The 18,196-nt window shown below is 43.1% G+C and overlaps 1 long non-coding RNA gene across 1 annotated transcript; it reads left to right on the top strand.

Annotated features, from left to right (window-relative positions):
• The first annotated feature begins 5,263 nt into the window (after positions 1-5,263).
• LOC134351349 (uncharacterized) lies at positions 5,264-13,194 on the top strand. The gene is made up of 3 exons (XR_010019132.1): positions 5,264-5,554; positions 7,019-7,172; positions 12,404-13,194. It is a non-coding gene; the product is annotated as an uncharacterized LOC134351349 (long non-coding RNA).
• The last annotated feature ends 5,002 nt before the right edge of the window (positions 13,195-18,196 follow it).

Here is an 18,196-nt window from a genome sequence, read left to right as displayed (position 1 = left end):
AACGATTCAATTTAATTTCCTCTCCTCAAGCTCTTTTAGCTCTTGAGTATCCCTGCTTAAGCCGTCATAACCCCCACACTGACTGGACCACCGGGAGGATAGTCAGCTGGAGTTCATTCTATCACTCCACTTTGTTTACAATCAGCCCTTTCCCCAGGGGAGGTCACCGTGACCTTGTCTGCCTCTGAATCCCCCCGACTTATCCCAGGTTCCAGCGGAGTATCACGATCTGGGAGAAGTGTTTAGCAAACAATGGGCTCTTTCCCTGCCTCCACACTGCCACGATTATGCAATTGACCTTCTGCCCAGAGCCCCTCTATCCACCATTCGACTGTATAACCTGTTCTGACCAGAAAGGGAAGCAATGGAGGCTTACCTAAATAACTCTGTTGTGGCTGGCATTATCTGACCCTCATCTTCCCCCGTAGACGCAGGTTTCTTCTTTGTGGGGAAGAAAGATGGCTCACTGCACCCCTGAATTGACTACCGTGGCCTAAATAGCATCACCATAAAGAAAAGTATCTACTGCCCCTTACCAACTCTGATTTTGAGCCCCTTCACGGAGCCATAATTTTCTCTAAGCTGGACCTGCGGAGTGCCTACCACCTGGTCAGGATAAGGGAGGGAGATGAGTGGAAAACAGCTTTTAACACCCCTCTTGGTCATTTTGAATACCTGGTCACACCATTCAGTCTCACCAATGCCCCCACCGTCTTCCAAGCCTTGGTAAACGATGTCCTTAGGGACTTTATTAACCGTTTCATTTTCATTTATTTGGACAACATCCTAATCCTCTCCTGCAGTCTTCAGGAACACACCCACTGTGTCCATCAGGTTCTTCAGAGGCTTTTGGAGAACAAGCTATTTGTTAAGGCAGAGAAGTGCGAGTTCCAGGCCAGCTGGTGGCACAATGGCATCGGTGCCGGACCCGAGAGTGGAGGTTCCCGTGTTCGAAACCAGTCGGGTCTGCTCCTGAGTACGCTTTCTGTCTGTGCGGGGTTGAGTGTCGAGATCACAACTCGACCTCGTAAAATAAAAAGGGAAAAATACTGCGAAAATGTGTGTGAGGAGTGGCGTGCCACACAATCTCTCTCTCTCTTGCTCCGCACCTTGTACAAGCCATGAAAAAGACATCATCATGGGCGCACGCATGGACGCACACAAGCACACGCAGATGCGCACGCATGCACACGCAAACGCACAAACACGCACGCACGCAGGCACACGCCAAGAAGAAAGAGAAGTGCGAGTTCCATATCCCTTCTGTCAGTTTCCTGGGGTACATCATTGAGAGCGGGCAGGTGAGGGCGGATCCCGAAAAGATCCGGGCGGTGGCAGAGCGGCCAAAACCCACGACACTCAAGCAACTCCAGCGATTTCTGGGGTTCGCAGACTTCTACTGTCACTTTCATCAGGGATTACAGCCGGGTGGCAGCACCCCTTACTCGACTCACCTCTCCTGCGACCCCTTTTCACTAGACCCCCGAAGCGGACTCAGCCTTCTCAGAGCTGAAGAGGCGTTTCACCATCACCCTCATCCTGGTCTAACCTGACCCCTCTCACCAGTTCATTGTGGAAGTCAACACCTCCAACGTTGGGTTGGGAGCAGTCCTCTCCCAACACTCCGGCCCTGACCATAAGCTCCACCCCTGCGCCTTCTTCTGTCGTCGTCTATCCCCCACCGAACAGAACTATGGTGTTGGGAACCAGGAGTTACTGGCTGTCAAACTCACTTTGGAGAAGTGGAGGCACTGGCTGGAGGGAGCTGAACATCCATTCATCATCTGAACGGACCACAAGAACCTCGCATACATCCATACCACCAAAAGCCTAAACTCCCACCAAACCCGTTGGGCATTATTCTTTGGCCATTTCAGATTCATACTCACCTATCGTCTTGGCTCCAAGAACAGGAAGCCTGATGCTCTCTCTCATCGATACGTCTCCAAAGAGGGCCTTCCCAACCCCGAGACCATCCTTCCACCATCCTGTGTGGTGGCTGCACTCACCTGGGAGATGGAATCCATCGTCACAGAGGCCCAACGGACTCAACCTGACCCTGGCAAAGGACCCTCCAATTGCCTCTTCGTGCCTGACTCGGTTCAGTCTCAGGTTCTTCAGTGGGGGCCTACTTCTTGTTTTGCCTGCCATCCCAGAATCGATCGAACTCTGTCCCTTCTGAAGAGACATTTCTGGTGGCCCGCCATGGATGCTGACACTCGCTCCTTCGTCTCTGCCTGTTCGGTTTGTGTCCGCGGAAAAGCCTCCCATCGACCACCTGCTGGGTCGCTTTGCCACCAACCTGTCCTTAATTGCCCTTGGTCCCATATTGCTCTGGATTTCGTTACTGGACTACCCCCTTCACATGGGAACACTGCTGTACTCACCGTGAGCACTTCGAAGCCCTTCCCAAATTGCCTACAGCCCATGAATCAGCCGACCTCCTTGTCTATCATGTCTTCCGCCTTCATGGAATTCCCTCTGACATCATTTCTGACCGGGGCTTCCAATTCCTCTCTCAAGTCTGGAGATCCTTTTGTCAAGCCCTTGGTGCCTCAGTAAGCCTGTCTTCTGGCTTCCATCCGCAGACTAATGGTCAAATAGAATGAGCAAACCAGGATTTGGAAGCAGCACTGCACTGCATAACCGCCAACAACCCGTCATCCTGGGGCACCCGTCTCACTTGGGTTGAATATGCCCACAACTCCCTGGTCAGCACTGCCAACGGAATGTCTCCTTTCGAAAGCTCCCTCAGTTACCAACCTCCTCTGTTTCCCACACATGAAGACGACATTGCTGTGCCTTCAATTCAGGCCCATCTCTGCCAGTGCCGCAATTTCTGGAAGGATGCACGCGCGGCCCTGCTCCACTCAGCTGATCACAACTGGAGAATCGCCGATCATCACCGAATTCCAGCGCCCAACTATCGGCCTGGTCAGAAGGTTTGGCTCTCTTCTAAAGACATCCCCCTCAAGAATGAATCTGAGAAACTCAGCCCTCGCTACCTCAGGCCGTTCGAGATTGAGAGCATCATCAACCCCTCGGTGGTCAGACTCAAACTGCCCAGGTCCATGCACATTCATCCCACGTTCCACATCTCCCAATTGAAACCTGTGTCTGTCAGCCCTTTGTGTCATCTGCTGAACCCCCTCCACCTGCCCGGATCATTGACGACTACCCAGCGTACACCATCCGGCGAATACTGGATATGCACTGCCAAGGCAGGGGTCTCCAGTACCTGGTCGACTGGGAGGGATATGGTCCTGAGGAGTGCACCTGGATTCCCTGCTCCTTCATCCTGGACTCTTCCCTCATCCGTGATTTCCATCGAGACAATTCAGACAAGCCTGGTGGTTTGCCTAGAGGCTCCCGTTGTGGGGGTGGGGTACTGTCACAGTCCCAACCATTAAGTCCCCATTTTCTCCTAATTCTCTTTGATGACGGCACACCTGGTTTTCATCAAGACCTGCAGCATAAGAACCCCGGCTTTGCACCCACTAGTTGCCAGATTGTTAGTTTTGCCAGTGTGGTAATTAACGCTTCCCGGCCGCTTAGGATTGTGTGTCCTAAGTTTTGCTTCAGTACCGAGATTTATCTGTGAAACTCAGTCTCTCTGTATCAAGATCAGTTTTCTAGGTTCTACTCCAGGTCTGAACTTTACCGGTGAAACCCAGGCTCTCCGTGTCAAGATAAATTCTGCCTACCTCCTGCCTTCCTGCTCTCCCTCCTGTTTGCCATTCAACGCACACGCCCACGTCTGCATCCTAACTAGATCTCCGTGCCTGTGTCCTGAGCTTGGGTTCGCCTCATTCGTTGCAGCATCTGAACTGTTCTCTCTTCCTCTATGAACAGAGTGTGTAAACCTGGCATTAAACCACACAGACCAGAAGCCTCAGGTTTAAACTGATTGCAATTGCACCATCTGCTCATTTCCTGCAGTTGGATTTGGTGCAGTGGTTTGGGAGCAGAGGAGAAACAAACTCAGTGATTGATCCTGCTGCTGATTTGTGTTCAATGAGCAGAACCTGAACACAATCAGACTCATCAAACAATGCCTTATGGTGGTCAACATGACTGATATTTATCGCTTGGCTACTTGTGATTTAACAAAGCTGCACTTTGCAATTTTGGTTTATGATGATTTATATATGAAAATTCACATGCTGTAAGATTACATGGAGAAATCTATTTCTTCAAATTTATGCCACTGATTTTGTCAGACCCTCTGACTTTTGAACAGAATGTGACTGTGAAGGAGGACAGATCCCACTGGTAAACGACAGTGCTTGTGTAAACTCAATTTAAAGGGGCAATTAAGCCTGTCAGAAAAGATTTAACAAACTCAAAAGAGACCAATTTATGCTCCAGTGCACCTACATTACAACATGGGATAAACTGCCACGCCTTTCAGAAACTAGAAGGCAAACAAGATACAGTGTGCACATTTGGATCTGTGACCAGACTGTGGGATTTCAATGAGCAATGATGTGCGATATTTGATCGGCTGATTGAGAGAGGGTTTCAGAAAATAGCTGAGTGGATTGCAGACATGGTGTTCTCTGGTAATCCTACTGATGTGTCACCACCTTTTATAATCCCGGACAACAAAATTGGGAAATCTAGTGTGAACTGAAATCTGATGTGAGAACGTTTTACCATGACTTCCTTGCCTCTTCGAAAAAAAACAGATATTCCCACCTCTTTAAGTGGCCACTCTCATATTGAATCAAATAGACTGTAAAATGTCATCTTTCATCTTACCCTGAGCAGGAATGGCAGGTAATGTTTGGTCTCAGTGCTCTAAATCTATGCAAGTAAATTATAAATCAGACAAGGTTTCCATCCTTGCATGCTAAAGGTGAGCCTAGGATCATCACCACCCATCTGCTCTAAACGGGAGCACAAAATAAAATTGGTCTTTTGATTGGGGGCCTGGAGGGCTTTCAGTGACAATGACATTTCTGCCTGTGTAATTCTGCATAACTTTTGGTGAAGGCATCTGTTTTATTTTTCTCCCTTTGAAAAGTACAAACAGTGGGAGACTGTTACATTATTCATGTCACATTGTCCAATCAAGTCTAAAATACATCTAAGATCTTCAGAAGAAGTAAAAAAGGATTTGTATGATGCCTTTCACATACTCATGACTTCATAATGAATTGTGCAGTCAATAAAGCAGTTTTGTGGTTTGCTCCCAAATGTGTTGGTAAAAAAGGTGGTGCTAATCTGCACACAGGAAGCTTCCACAAACAGCGATATAACGATCGAGTTAGTTGGCTTTTAGTGAAACACTGACTATGTCTCTTGTTTCTCGAAGGTTGGATCTGCCTCAGCCATCTAACAAGGGAGACAGGTCCATTTAAAAGTCTGAACATCAGCATTTCCTGAGAATGGCAGAGAAGCGTCAGGTCTAGACTTTTGTGCTCAGAACCTGGAATAAGAGAACTTCAGATTCCGAGGCGTGTATGCTATGCACAGAAGTACAACTGAAACTGAAGAGAGTAAAGCATTTCAACAAGGATAAAAACTGACGTGATCAATATGGGACATTCCAGTAAGTATTCCAATGATGTTTTAGAAGCAGCTTCTTCCCTTCCACCTTCAGAATTCAGATTGTGAAGTAGTGTTCATTCCTCATTATTTTGGTCTCATTTTACACTATTTATTTATTTTATATTTCTTATTGTAACTTATAGTATTTTATGTATTGCACTGTACTGCATGGTAGTGGTAATAAACCTGATTCTATTTAAACTTTAGACCCTCATGCTCTTTGTGTTTTAAATAACAGAATAATGTGTCAAGGAGGCTGTCACATGTACTTTAATTATATATTCATTTAGACTAACTAAATTTACTGGGTAACTGAAGGACAGCAATTAACTTAAACAAGAATCATCTATTTCCTACAAAGTTTTAAAGAGGCATTGACTGAATTTAATAGTATTAGAAAAATTGCTATAGCATGATCTGAGGTTAAAGTAGGTCAGGTGATTTTTACAACATTTATGAATCTCTTAAAAGCAGGTCTGAATTTTGACAATATACATTAAAAAGAAACAAAATAAGTCTCTGCCTTATGCAAGTTCTGCTTCTCAAGCTGTGGTTTTACCAGCTGAAACTAAAAAAAACAACTTCCACCTTTCTACCAATGAAAACATTATCAGCTTTTGCTCAGTCTGCCTTCCATGATCAAATCTTGGTCATGATCAGGTCACATTCATCTCAGTCATAAATAATATTTTCCATTCAAAGCAACAAACCAATTATAACAACTCCACTATCACCCTGTTCAGGTTAACCAACACAGTCACAATAAAGCAAATAATATCTAAGATCTTCTCGGCTGCACTGTACTTTGATCCACTGGAAATACCCAGAATGTTTATTTTTGATGTGTTGCAGCTGGCTCAGATATAAACCCAAGCCAACTCTTATTAACTATCATAGTCAATTATCTCCCTAAAACATTTCTTCACTCTATCTATCTTCCACTTCACGTAACTCAACTCAAACTCCTTTTCCTTTAAATGCCATTACCTCCTATCTCTTCCTTAAATTCCCTTGGTACAGTGTCTGTAATTCAGCAATAAAACAGCAGTGGTCACTGGCATGCATGGCATCCCCAGTGCCCGAAAATCATCAAGTTGTGGCAAACTATCACCAGCCTCAATCTTACTCTCAGGAATTCTCCCTGCCACCCTGCCACCCTGCCACCCTGTCTCCCTGTCACCCTGTCACCCTGTCACCCTGTCTCCCTGCCACCCTGCCACCCTGCCACCCTGTCACTCTGTCACTCTGTCACTCTGTCACCCTGTAACCCTGTCTCCCTGTCACCCTGTCACCCTGCCCAATTTTGAAAATATCTTTTCATGGATGGTGATTGATTTGAAATGTGAAATCTGTTTCTGTGTCCACTGATCCTCCAGTGTTTCCAGCAATTGTTGTTTTTATTTTTTATTTTCAACACATATAATTTTTTTTTGGTTCTCTTTTGCTGTTTGGTTCAAAAATTCAGGTTAAGCCTGGCAAACTCTCGGACAACCAGACAAGTTTTCTAGCAACACACATAAAAGTTGCTGGTGAACGCAGCAGGCCAGGCAGCATCTCTAGGAAGAGGTACAGCCGACGTTTCGGGCCGAGACCCTTCGTCAGGACTAACTGAAGGAAGAGTGAGTAAGAGATTTGAAAGTGGGAGGGGGAGGGGGGGATCCAAAATGATAGGAGAAGACAGGAGGGGGAGGGATGGAGCCAAGAGCTGGACAGGTGATTGGCAAAAGGGATACGAGAGGATCATGGGACAGGAGGCCTAGGGAAGAAAGACAAGGGGGGGGGGAACCCAGAGGATAGGCAAGGGGTATAGTCAGAGGGACAGAGGGAGAAAAAGGAGAGTGAAAGAAAGAATGTGTGTATATAAATAAATAAATAACGGATGAGGTACGAGGGGGAGGTGGGGCATTAGTGGAAGTTTGAGAAGTCAATGTTCATGCCGTCAGGTTGGAGGCTACCCAGACGGAATATAAGGTGTTGTTCCTCCAACCTGAGTGTGGCTTCATCTTTACGGTAGAGGAGGCCGTGCTTTCCTTGCTCGTCTCAAACATTTTGTGACTTTTATTTTGAGGACACTGCAAAAATGGAATTATTCTAGATTGTAGAATTTGACCTGCAGGAAGAGATTGAATAGGCTAAGTCTTTTTCCCCCAGAGCTACAGAGGCCAAGGGGTGACATGACAGAGGTCTACAGTATAAAATTATGAGAAGCACAGCTAGATTAGGAGAGCAGACTCTGTTCTGTTTAGGGGATTTTGAACAGCTAGGGACTAAATTAAAATGCAGAGCCAAAAAGGTAACAATCTCTGAATTGTTACCTGAACCACATACAACTAGGCACAGGATTCATTATTTTGGAGAACTAAATGCATGGCTCAAAGATTGGTATGAGAGAAGTGGGTTTGAATTCATGGAAGATTGGCACCAATATAGGGGAAGGCTGAAAAATGCTGGGACCAGGGTCCTGGCAAATCTCATAATTCTGGGTATGGATAGGGCTTTATCAAGCTTTCCAACAGCTTGGAAAATTATGGACAAAAATAAAAAGGATGGAAAGAGCAGGAGAAGTTATGGAAGTGTCTAAAGTAAAGAATAAAAAAAGAAGTTTAGAAAGGATTAAGAATTTGACTTCAGGCAACATGGACCCAAAACTGAAAAGGATGGTGAATAAAGGACTGATGGTGTTATATTTGAAAGCCACACAGTATACAATATAGGATAGATAATCTATTAACACAGTTTGAAATTGGCAGGTATGATGTTATGGGCATCACAGAGTCACGCTTGAAAGATCAGAGCTGGGAACTGAACATCCAAGGATACACATCATATCCAAAGGACAGGCTGGTGGGCAGAGGGGTGGGGTGATTTTGTTGGTAAAAAATGAAATCAAATCCTTAGAAAGAAGTGACATAAGATCAGAAGATGCAGATCCTTGAGGGTAGAGTTGAGAAACTGAAAGAATAAAAAGACCCTGGTGGGAGTTACATACAGGCTTTCCGAACAGTAGCCAGATGTAGGGTAAAAAATAGAATGGAAGATAGAAAAGGCATGTAAAAAGGGCAATGTTACAATGGTCCTGGGGTTTTCAAAATGCAAGTAGATTGGGAAAATCAGGTTGGAGCTGGATCCCAAAAGAAGGAATTCGTGGAATGCCTACAAGATGGCTTTTTTATAGCAACTTGTGATCAAACACTAGGAAAAGACAGCTGTGGATTGGGTGTTAAGCAATGAACCAGATTTGATTAGTGATCTTGAGGTAAAGGAAACCTGAAGGAAAACTGATCATAACACAGTATAATAAAACTCACCCTGCAGATTAAGAGGAAGAAGCCAAAATCAGATGTATTGGTATTACAATGGAGTAAAAATAATCACAGAGGCATGAGAGAGGAGGTGACCAAGTTGATCAGATGGAGACACTAGCAAAGGTGGCAGCAAGGCTGGAGTTTCTGGGAGTAATTCAGAAGATGCAGGATCAGGTCATCCCAAAAAAGAAGCAGCATTCTAAAGGGAGAATGGTGTAAGGGAAGTCAAAGACAGCATAAAAGCAAAAGAGAGGGCATACAATATGGCGAAAAGATACTGCAAAGCAGGAGGATTGGGAAGCTTTTAAAAATCAACAGTAGGCAGCTGAAAAGGCAACAAGGAGAGAAAAGATTGAATAGGAAAACAGCTAGCCAATAATATAAAAGAAGTTACCAATTTTTTCAGAAGTTTCAAGAGTAAAAGAGAGGCAAGAGTGGTCAACAGACAGCTATAAATTGACACTGCGGAGGTCATAATTGGGAGCAAAGAAATGGCAGATAAACTGACAAAGTATTTTGCGGTGGAAGATGCCAGGAATTCAAGTGTCAGAGGGCAGAACTGAGTGTAGTCGCTATTACTAAGAAGAAGGTACTTGGAAACCTGAAAGTTTTGAAGGCAGATAAGTCACATGGACCAGATGGACTACATCCCAGAGCTCTGAAGGAGGTAGCTGAAGAGATTGTGGAGGCAATAGTAGTGACCCTACAAGAATTACTAGATTCTAGAGTGATTCTGGAGGACTGGAAAATTGTAAATGTCACTTCACGCTTTAAGAAAGGAGGGAAGCAAAAGACTGGAAATTATAGGTTAGTCAGCCTGACTTTGGGAAGATGTTTGTGTCCATTACTAAGGACGAGGTTTCTAGTTACTTGGAAACATAGAATAAAAAGGCAGAGGTTAACATGGTTTCTTTAAGCGGAAATCCTGCCTGACATATCTGTTGGAATTATTTGAGGAAGTAGTAGGCAAGATGGACAAAGGAGAGTCAGTGGTTATTGTTTAGTTGGATTTTCAGAAGGATTTTGACAAGATCCTGCACATGAGGCTACTGAACAAGTTAAGAGCCCATGGTACTACAGGAAAGAAACTAGAGTGTACAGAAGATTGGCTGAATAGAGGGTAAAGTAGCTGTCACTCACATAGTATGCTCCAAATGAACACATCCAGATTGATGAGCAGAAAATCTTCATGAATATGGGAACACACTGCACGAAAGTATGGCTGCAGATGAATCCAAACTTAGATACACCCATGATTGACAAGCTGCAAAAAAAATAAAAGATTGAAGATTGTTCATTGTCATACTTCAGTACACGAGTGTAAGGGAGAACAAAGTGATTGCTGCAAACAGTTATTTAAACAAGTGGCAATGGAGCCCGGTGAATTACTATGCACTCGGATGTTAGTATTGTTGCTGTGAGAGAGTGTTGGTGAGAGAACAGACAGATAAAATTTGTGGAAGTGACGATGCAAGAAAAAAGGTTTTGTCCAGTGGCTTCCACCAAACCTCTTCTAAACTATGTGACGCTTGCCCTTCCATTGAGGCTGCTAGAGGAGAACAGAGGGGTTCTAGGAAGTTGTAGCTGCATGGAGAAGATATAATGCAAGAGAATTCACAGAAATTCTTACCCCTGTGCAGAGAACAGATCCGTGGGCTGTTGCCAATAGTTGAGTGATGATTAGTGTATACGAAGGCTACACTTTGTGGTGGACAGCAATATCATCTGCTGCAGGAATAACTGCAGGCAACCACAAGGTTAGAAGTACACTCAGATGCCACTTTATTAGCTACATCCTGCACCTAATAAAGTGGCCACTAAGTCTGTGCTCATGGTCTCCTTCTGCTATAGCCCATTCACTTTAGTGTTCGACATGTTGTGTGTTCAGAGATACTTTTCTCCACCCCACTGTTGTAACTCGTGGTTATTTGAGTTTCTCTTTGATTGAATTAGTTTGGCCATCCTTCTCTGTCTGACCTCTCTCATTAATGAGGCAGTTTGGCCCACTGGATGTTTTTTGCTTTTCATACAATTCTCTATAAACTCTAGAATCTGTTGTGCATGAAAATCCCGGGAGATCAGCAGATTGTGATATACTCTAATCACCCCATCTGGACCTAACTGTCATTTCATGGTCAAAAATCACTCAGATCACATTTTATCCCTGTTCTGATGTTCATTCTGAACAACAACTGAATCTCTTGACCATGTCTGCATGCTTTACTGCATTAGGCCTCTGCCACATGATAGGCTGATTAGATATTAGCAATAACAAGCAGGTGTACAGGTATATGTAAAAATGTGGCAATTGAGTGTATGTTTGCCAATGGCTCTTAAAGTTACTGTGACCTTGAACATCTGTGCTGCAGTCATTCTACACTATGGAGGTTATGTCTTCATAGTCGGCAAAGCAGCAGTGTTGGACTCCGGCTGCTTGAAAGCTTTACCTTCTTCTTCTTGGGCTCTTTCTCCCAGTGGTGCATGGTCCATTGATGACCTCCCATCTTCAATGTCCAAAGTTGATGGTATGGTTGGAGTTCATCAATGTTTCTGTAATCCATTGTATCCACTATACAGGGGATCGGTTTATACAGCTTCACCAGAGCCCTGTTGATTGGCCTTACCCGTTTCTACTTCTCACAATGGGGATGTAGGGTTGGACTTTGAGAGACGGACTCAGCTCCGTACTTGAAATCTTGCAACAGTCACTACACTTCAGAAAATACTTCACATGGTGTAAAATGCCTTTGAACAAACATAGGCTTTAAAAGGTGCATTTTACAGCTCTTTCTTTCATCTCTGCACCCTCAAATTCTATAAGCAGCAAGTCAGACCCTGGGCTTTTCTTGGACTGTGGGTTTTCCTCAAGTGCAGGACACAATTGACTCTATTGGTGGTCTATCTAAAGGGGCTGGCATGTACCTAATGAGAATTTAAACTTAATCTTTGTATGATAGCTGAAAGACAGATATATAATATTTTCGCTTTTGGGTTCAGTGTTCTCTGATGGTCACAGTATAACTGTATGGGACAAGAAATCATGTACACGGGTAGACAGTATAATAGAAGGTGCTGAAGGGGGATAGAGACGGATGAGGAAACAAAGAAATATTGTGCTTCCTGTAAATTTGTTCAGAATAGGTTAGGTCGACCATGTTAATCTGGATTGAATTAGGAAATGTCATTCAGCAAAAGCATAGATACAGCTGAGTCACAGGGGTGTTAATGGATGGATAGAAGAGAGGACAAGCAGTGTAGAGAAGCAGGCTGATATTTTAATGAGGTCTTCAATATATACTGAGCAGGTGGCAGAAACATGCTTCGGTTTTCTTTCCACTGCCCTTCAAGTTTTATTTTGAACTGTATAAACTTTTTTTTTAAAGGTACAATTCTTGGAGTATATCATATCACTAAAAATACAGTGACAGGTAACTGATGGTAAACTTTCCGTTTACTTTCATGTTTAACTGGATAAACTGCAGTAATTAGTCTTACACTATTATCTATCACATTTAATGATAATTATTTTTATCAACATTACACAGATCACCTTTCCTATGGCTGAGTGGAACAAGACCATCATTGTACCGACACGACGGCTGAAGGGCCTGTTCCTGTGTTTTTCTGTTCTATATTCTACCGTCTTAGACCAGAAATCTCCATGTGGGCTTTCCTATTTCTGAAGATCATGTTCTCTCACCTGCCGCTATTTCCACTTCCCTCTTCACTCATCTGCACGGGGCTTTTCGTTAAAGAGCTTTGAAACATCTTGCACCAAAGACTTAGAGAAACACACACTAATTGTGCCCACAATCTTACTTGCTGTAGATGCACCAATAAAGTTATACTGCTGCCAGCTGTGTCAGTAGAAAGGTGGGAGGAGGTTTACAGCAAAAGAGGAAGGAAGTCAAATCAATAAAACTTTAAACTTTTAACCACCACCAAATAAAAAGAGTATAACATTTCAGCAATACGGCATTGAATGATCGATTAAACTGTTTCATCTTAGAAGTTTCAGGCCTTTGTAAGTCTTATCTATTCATTAAAAAGAAACTCAGCAAGTAGCAGATCATGTATAACAGAACACTGAGAACATTCCTGCACAAAAAGGTAGATTGAGAATGAGCTGCCAAAGCTGAAACCCAGTCTCTTCACTCCCTTGATACAAACACGTTACAGTAGTTCTGGGACATTCACTTTAATTGTTGCTCAATGAATGGATGTGATGGATTGAGGCTTAAACCTACATTGTTTGGAGATACGGTATTGCAGAATTCCCACAGAGGTACCTTACAAAGGGAGACATAGAACTTTCCCTGGGGATGAACATCTAATATGGGAGGTACAGTAGTAAAACCTCTTCACAGAATAGCAAGAATGGAAATCTTTCCAGCTTACCCATTATCAGATGACAAGTGAGACTGTGTAGGCCCAGGCTGATTTGCTTTCTACCCACACAGGCCCCTCAATTATACAGCACATAAAGATGAGCTGAATACAATTATCAGGGAGGTCAGTGAGTGTTTTATTGTCAGGCTTTGATATTTAAAGTTTGCAACATAATCCTGAAAACTGTACTTTGTACTATATCAAGCTCTGGCACGCTGTAACATTGAAACTACAGTACCAGGAACAGTATGAAACAGCTCAAGAGATTATAACCAACCAGCCAAGTAACACTAGAGCAAAAAGGATAAAATAGTCGTTGAGAAATTGATCTTAGATCCATTTAACAGTGACATTTTGTGTAGACTGAAAATTCAGTCCAACTTAATTGTAACAGATTGGAGAAACTAAATGGAGGGGAGATCAACGGTTTTACTTATAAGGCAAAAACAAACAATACTCCATACTCTTGTCAGATAAAGGAGAAGAATTATCAGAAGCTAGTTAGTAAAGGAGTGATTTTTTTTAAAAAATCAGTTTTGCAAAATAGGTTCATTCATACAGCAAAGCATCAATAATTATCAGCAAGGAGCGTAGCAGTGAGCACAAAGCTTTACAGTACCAGCGACCCAAGTTTAATTCCCACACTGTCTGTAAGGAGTTTGTATGTTCTCTCTATGACTGTGTTTATTTCCTCCCACAGTCCAAAGATGTACCAGTTGGTAGGTTAACTGGTCATTATAAACTGTCCCGTGATTAGCTAGGATTAAAAAATGGGGGGATTGCTGGACGGTGTGACGCCAAGGGCCAGAAGGGCCGATTCTGTGCTGTGTGTCAGTCAATAAATAAATAAATAAACATCAGTTTACACGGACATTCATCTCTTTGCAGTTTGTGATAAATAATGGTGATTGTGTCTCAGTATCATCATATGAATATATTATTAATTAGTAGCAGAAAACTTACAGTACTGTTATTTTCATTGATTCGCTCATTTGACAAAGTGAATACAAGCAGGTGATTTTATTCGTGTTAAAAACCAGAGGAAAATATATCCTAGTTGTTCCATCCTACTTTCCAGTCAGATTTGGCATAAACTGGATGTGTAGCGCAAAGGAAGTAGTGTGGGATATTACATCCAGAAAAACATGGGTCCTCATGAGATTGGGGAATTGCAGCAGTGGGGTTCCATGTTGCTTTTCCATTACAGCACAACTCTGAAGAATATTGAGGCTTAAAATGTTTTGCTTCCAAACGTCAGCTTTTGGCTTAGTTGATTCATAGTTTGATTCAGAATATTGACTGATTATACGCACTCAGCTCTAGACTTAAAACCCAGGCTGCCCAGCCATGAGAATGAACCATAAGACCATAAGACATAGAAGCAGAGTTGGGCCATTCAGCCCATTGAATCTGTTTCACGATTCTTTCATAGCTGAAGATTCATTACCCTCTCAATCCCATTCTCCTACCTTCTCCCTATAACTTTTGACACCCTTACTAATCAGGAACCTATCAACCTCTGCTTTACATATACCCAATGACTTGGCCTCCAATGAATTCCACACATTCACCCTCTGGCTAAAGAAATTCTTCCTCATCTCTGTTTTAAAGCGATGTATTTGTACTCTGAGTCTGTGACCTCTGGTCTTAGACTCTCCCACTATAGGAAACATCCTCCCCATTTTCACTCTGTCTAGTCTTTTCAATACTCAATAGGCTTCAAAGACATCCCACCCCCCACCCCCACCATTCTTCTAAACTCCAGTGAGTACAGGTCCACAGCCATCAAATGCTCCTCATATGGTAACCCTTTCTTTCCCTGAATTATTTCTGTGAATCTTCTCTGGACCATCTCCAATGTCAGCACATAATTTCTTAGATATTTCATAGCCCAGAACTGTTCATACTACTTCTAAACAGTCTAAACCAATGCCTTATAAAGCCTCAACATTACATCCTTGCTTTAATATTCTAGTCTTCTTGAAATAAATGCTAACATTGTATTTGCCTTCCTTGCTACTGTCTCAACTTGCAAGTTTAGGGAATCTTGCACTAGGACTCCCATGTCTCTTTGTCCCTCTGATTTCTGAATTTACTCCCTGTTTAGAAAATAGTCTACTCCTTTATTTCTTCCACCAAAGTGCATGACCAGACACTTATCTGCATAGTAGTCCATCTGCCACTTCTTTGCCCATTGTTTTAATCTGTCCAAGTACTCCCGCAGAGACCCTGTTTCCACAACACTACCTGCCCCTCCACCTATCTTTGTATCACGCACAAACTTGGCCTCAAAGCCATCAGTTCTGTCATCTAGATCATTGACATATAATGTGAAAAGAAGCAGTCCCAAAACCAACCCCTGCAAAACACCACTAGTCATCGGCAAAGCTAACCGAGAAGGGTCCCCTTTATTCCCACTCTTGGCCTCCTGCCAGTCAGCCAACCTTCCATCTGCTGGATATTGGATGAATCTAATGCACAATTTCATATAAAAGATCCTATACCACCATGTTGAGATTGTCAGGAAATTCTACAGCTGCTCTGCAAACATAATCAGTAAGCCATGATGCATGATGAATCATGTAACTGCAGAATCAATACACATTCCCAGACTTGACTTGTTAGACCTCACATTGGTGGGCATGGCTGCAGTCCAGCAGACAGGGGATTACAAAATGCATGAAAAGAGTATGAGTAAGCGAAAGATCATTCTTTCACTTCTCTTGCTGTTTTCCTCTCCCTTCTGTAATTCATTGCTGGGCCAGATTGTTACTGATACAAGTTATCTTTCCAAGCTGCTATCTATAAATCAGAGTGGAAAGTATGAATAGTGTTGCTTGACTACAGGGACTACTTCAGCCAAGCCCAGTTGGAAATTCAGGCTTGTGTCCATCCGCCAAAAGTGGGACTTCCCAGTGGCCAAACATTTTAATTCCCATTCCCATTCTGACATATCAGTCCATGGTCTCCCCCTGTGCCAAGAAGAGCAACACCTTATATTCTGTCTGGGTAGCCTCCAACCTGATGGCATGAATATCGATTTCTCTGCCAATAATCCAATTTCTTCCCCCCCCACCCTTTCTTTGTTCCCCACACTGATCTTTTTACCTCCTCACCTTCCTATTTCTTCCCCTGTGTCCCCTCTTCCTCCCTTTCTCCTAAGGTCCACTCTCCTATCAGAATCCTTCTTCTCTAGACCTTGATTTCTCCCTCCCAACTAGCTTCACCTATCTCATTCCAGCTAACCTCATTCCCCTCCCCCTATCTTTTTCATTCTGGCATCTTCCCCCTTCCATCTCTGAAGAAGGGGCTTAACCTGAAACGTTGACTGTTTATTCATTTCCGTTGATGCTGCCTGACCTGATGAGTGACTCCAGCGTTTTGCATGCATCGCTTTATGAAGTTCAGGCTTGTTCACTTTCAGCAAGAGCAGCTTTGACCAACCCACTGACATGAGGGCGTCCTCAAATGCAGAAGGCCATATCTGTGTACAGCACAGAAACGGGCTTACAGTCCGAGCCAGAATCAGAATCAGGTTTAATATCACCGGCATATGTTGTGAAATTTGTTAACCATCAATCATACGCTTAAACTATTTCTACACCAATCCTAATTTGTTCTCCCTAAATTCTCATCAACACCTGTAGAACACATTAAAGCCAATCTAAACAGCAACACGCATGTTATTAGAACTTGGTAGAAATTGGAAGAGCAGACTTGATGGGCTGAATGGCCTAATTCTGCTTCTACATCACATGGTCTTATGACCAGGGCACCTGGAGGAAACTCATACAGTTCCAGGTAGAATGAGTAAACCCCACATTGAGACTGTCCAACGTCAGGGTTGGACTCGGATCTCCAGAACTGTGAGGAAGCCGCAATGAGAGGGGCACAGTAGCATAACGCCTTTCAGCGCCAATGACCAGATGATTAGGGTTCAGTTCCTGCCGCTGACTGTAAAGAGTTTGTACGTTCTCACCTTTAGTACGTATGTTTCCTCCAGGTGCTCCAGTTTCCTCCCACATTCCCAAAAGACGTACAGGTAAGTTGTGGGCATGCTATGGTGGTGCTGGAAGCACAGCGACATTTACAGGCTGGTCCTAGCACATCCTTGAACTGCATTGTCGTTGATGCAAACAACACATTTCAAAGTCTGTTTCAATGCTCCAATATACATGTGACAATTAAATCTGATCTCTTTAATCTTCACATATCTTACCACTGTTATGGAGACAAATATCACAACTCAAAGATCAAACCTCAACCTTACAGTCTTCCCTAAACTATGAAGAGTATTCTGGAATAACCTAAGACAACTGTCCTCTTCTTTTTCATTGCAGACTATCAATCCTTTATCTGTGGCCTAATGAATTAATGATGAATAAACCCTATAAACCATCAAGAGAAAAGAAAATTTCATTACTTTGTTTATTTGTTTTTAAGTAAAAATAGATGAACTCAGTGTATCTCATTGGGCCTGGAGTTCAGTTTTAATGATTCTTAGAGTAACTACGGAATGAAAGAAAATCTGAACTCCTGTAGACCATGCTTTTGTAACCAGCTGAACAATTAGTTTTGTGGAGTCCCAACAGAATCATAATTCTGTGTAATAACTGCAACAATCATTAAAGCACTGTCAGTTCTCAGGATGCAGCAAGCAGAGATTGTTTGATTAGTTATTCTTCTTCCCTCCCGTGATGTAGCATCCTCTCCCAGAGTGAGATGCCATCTGCCAGTCCCACCGAGAACAAAGCACACTTCAAACAGCAGCAGGTAACTCTGTATGATGACAGCACTATAATTGTGGGAATTGAAATCCACAGAAATCCTACAAGGAGGAGTTTAGTGAGTTCAGTGACTGGGCCATAACATTCCTGTCTCTTCAATCAATGTGAATTCCAAAGCTTTTTAACAACTGTGACCATATCAAGGAAGAATGCAGAATTCCA

The sequence above is a fragment of the Mobula hypostoma genome, chromosome 9 (assembly GCF_963921235.1).
Source record: "Mobula hypostoma chromosome 9, sMobHyp1.1, whole genome shotgun sequence".
In the NCBI taxonomy this organism is placed as follows: domain Eukaryota; kingdom Metazoa; phylum Chordata; class Chondrichthyes; order Myliobatiformes; family Myliobatidae; genus Mobula; species Mobula hypostoma.
Note: the sequence above shows the minus strand (reverse complement) of the source record. Positions and strands in the feature narration are given on the sequence as shown.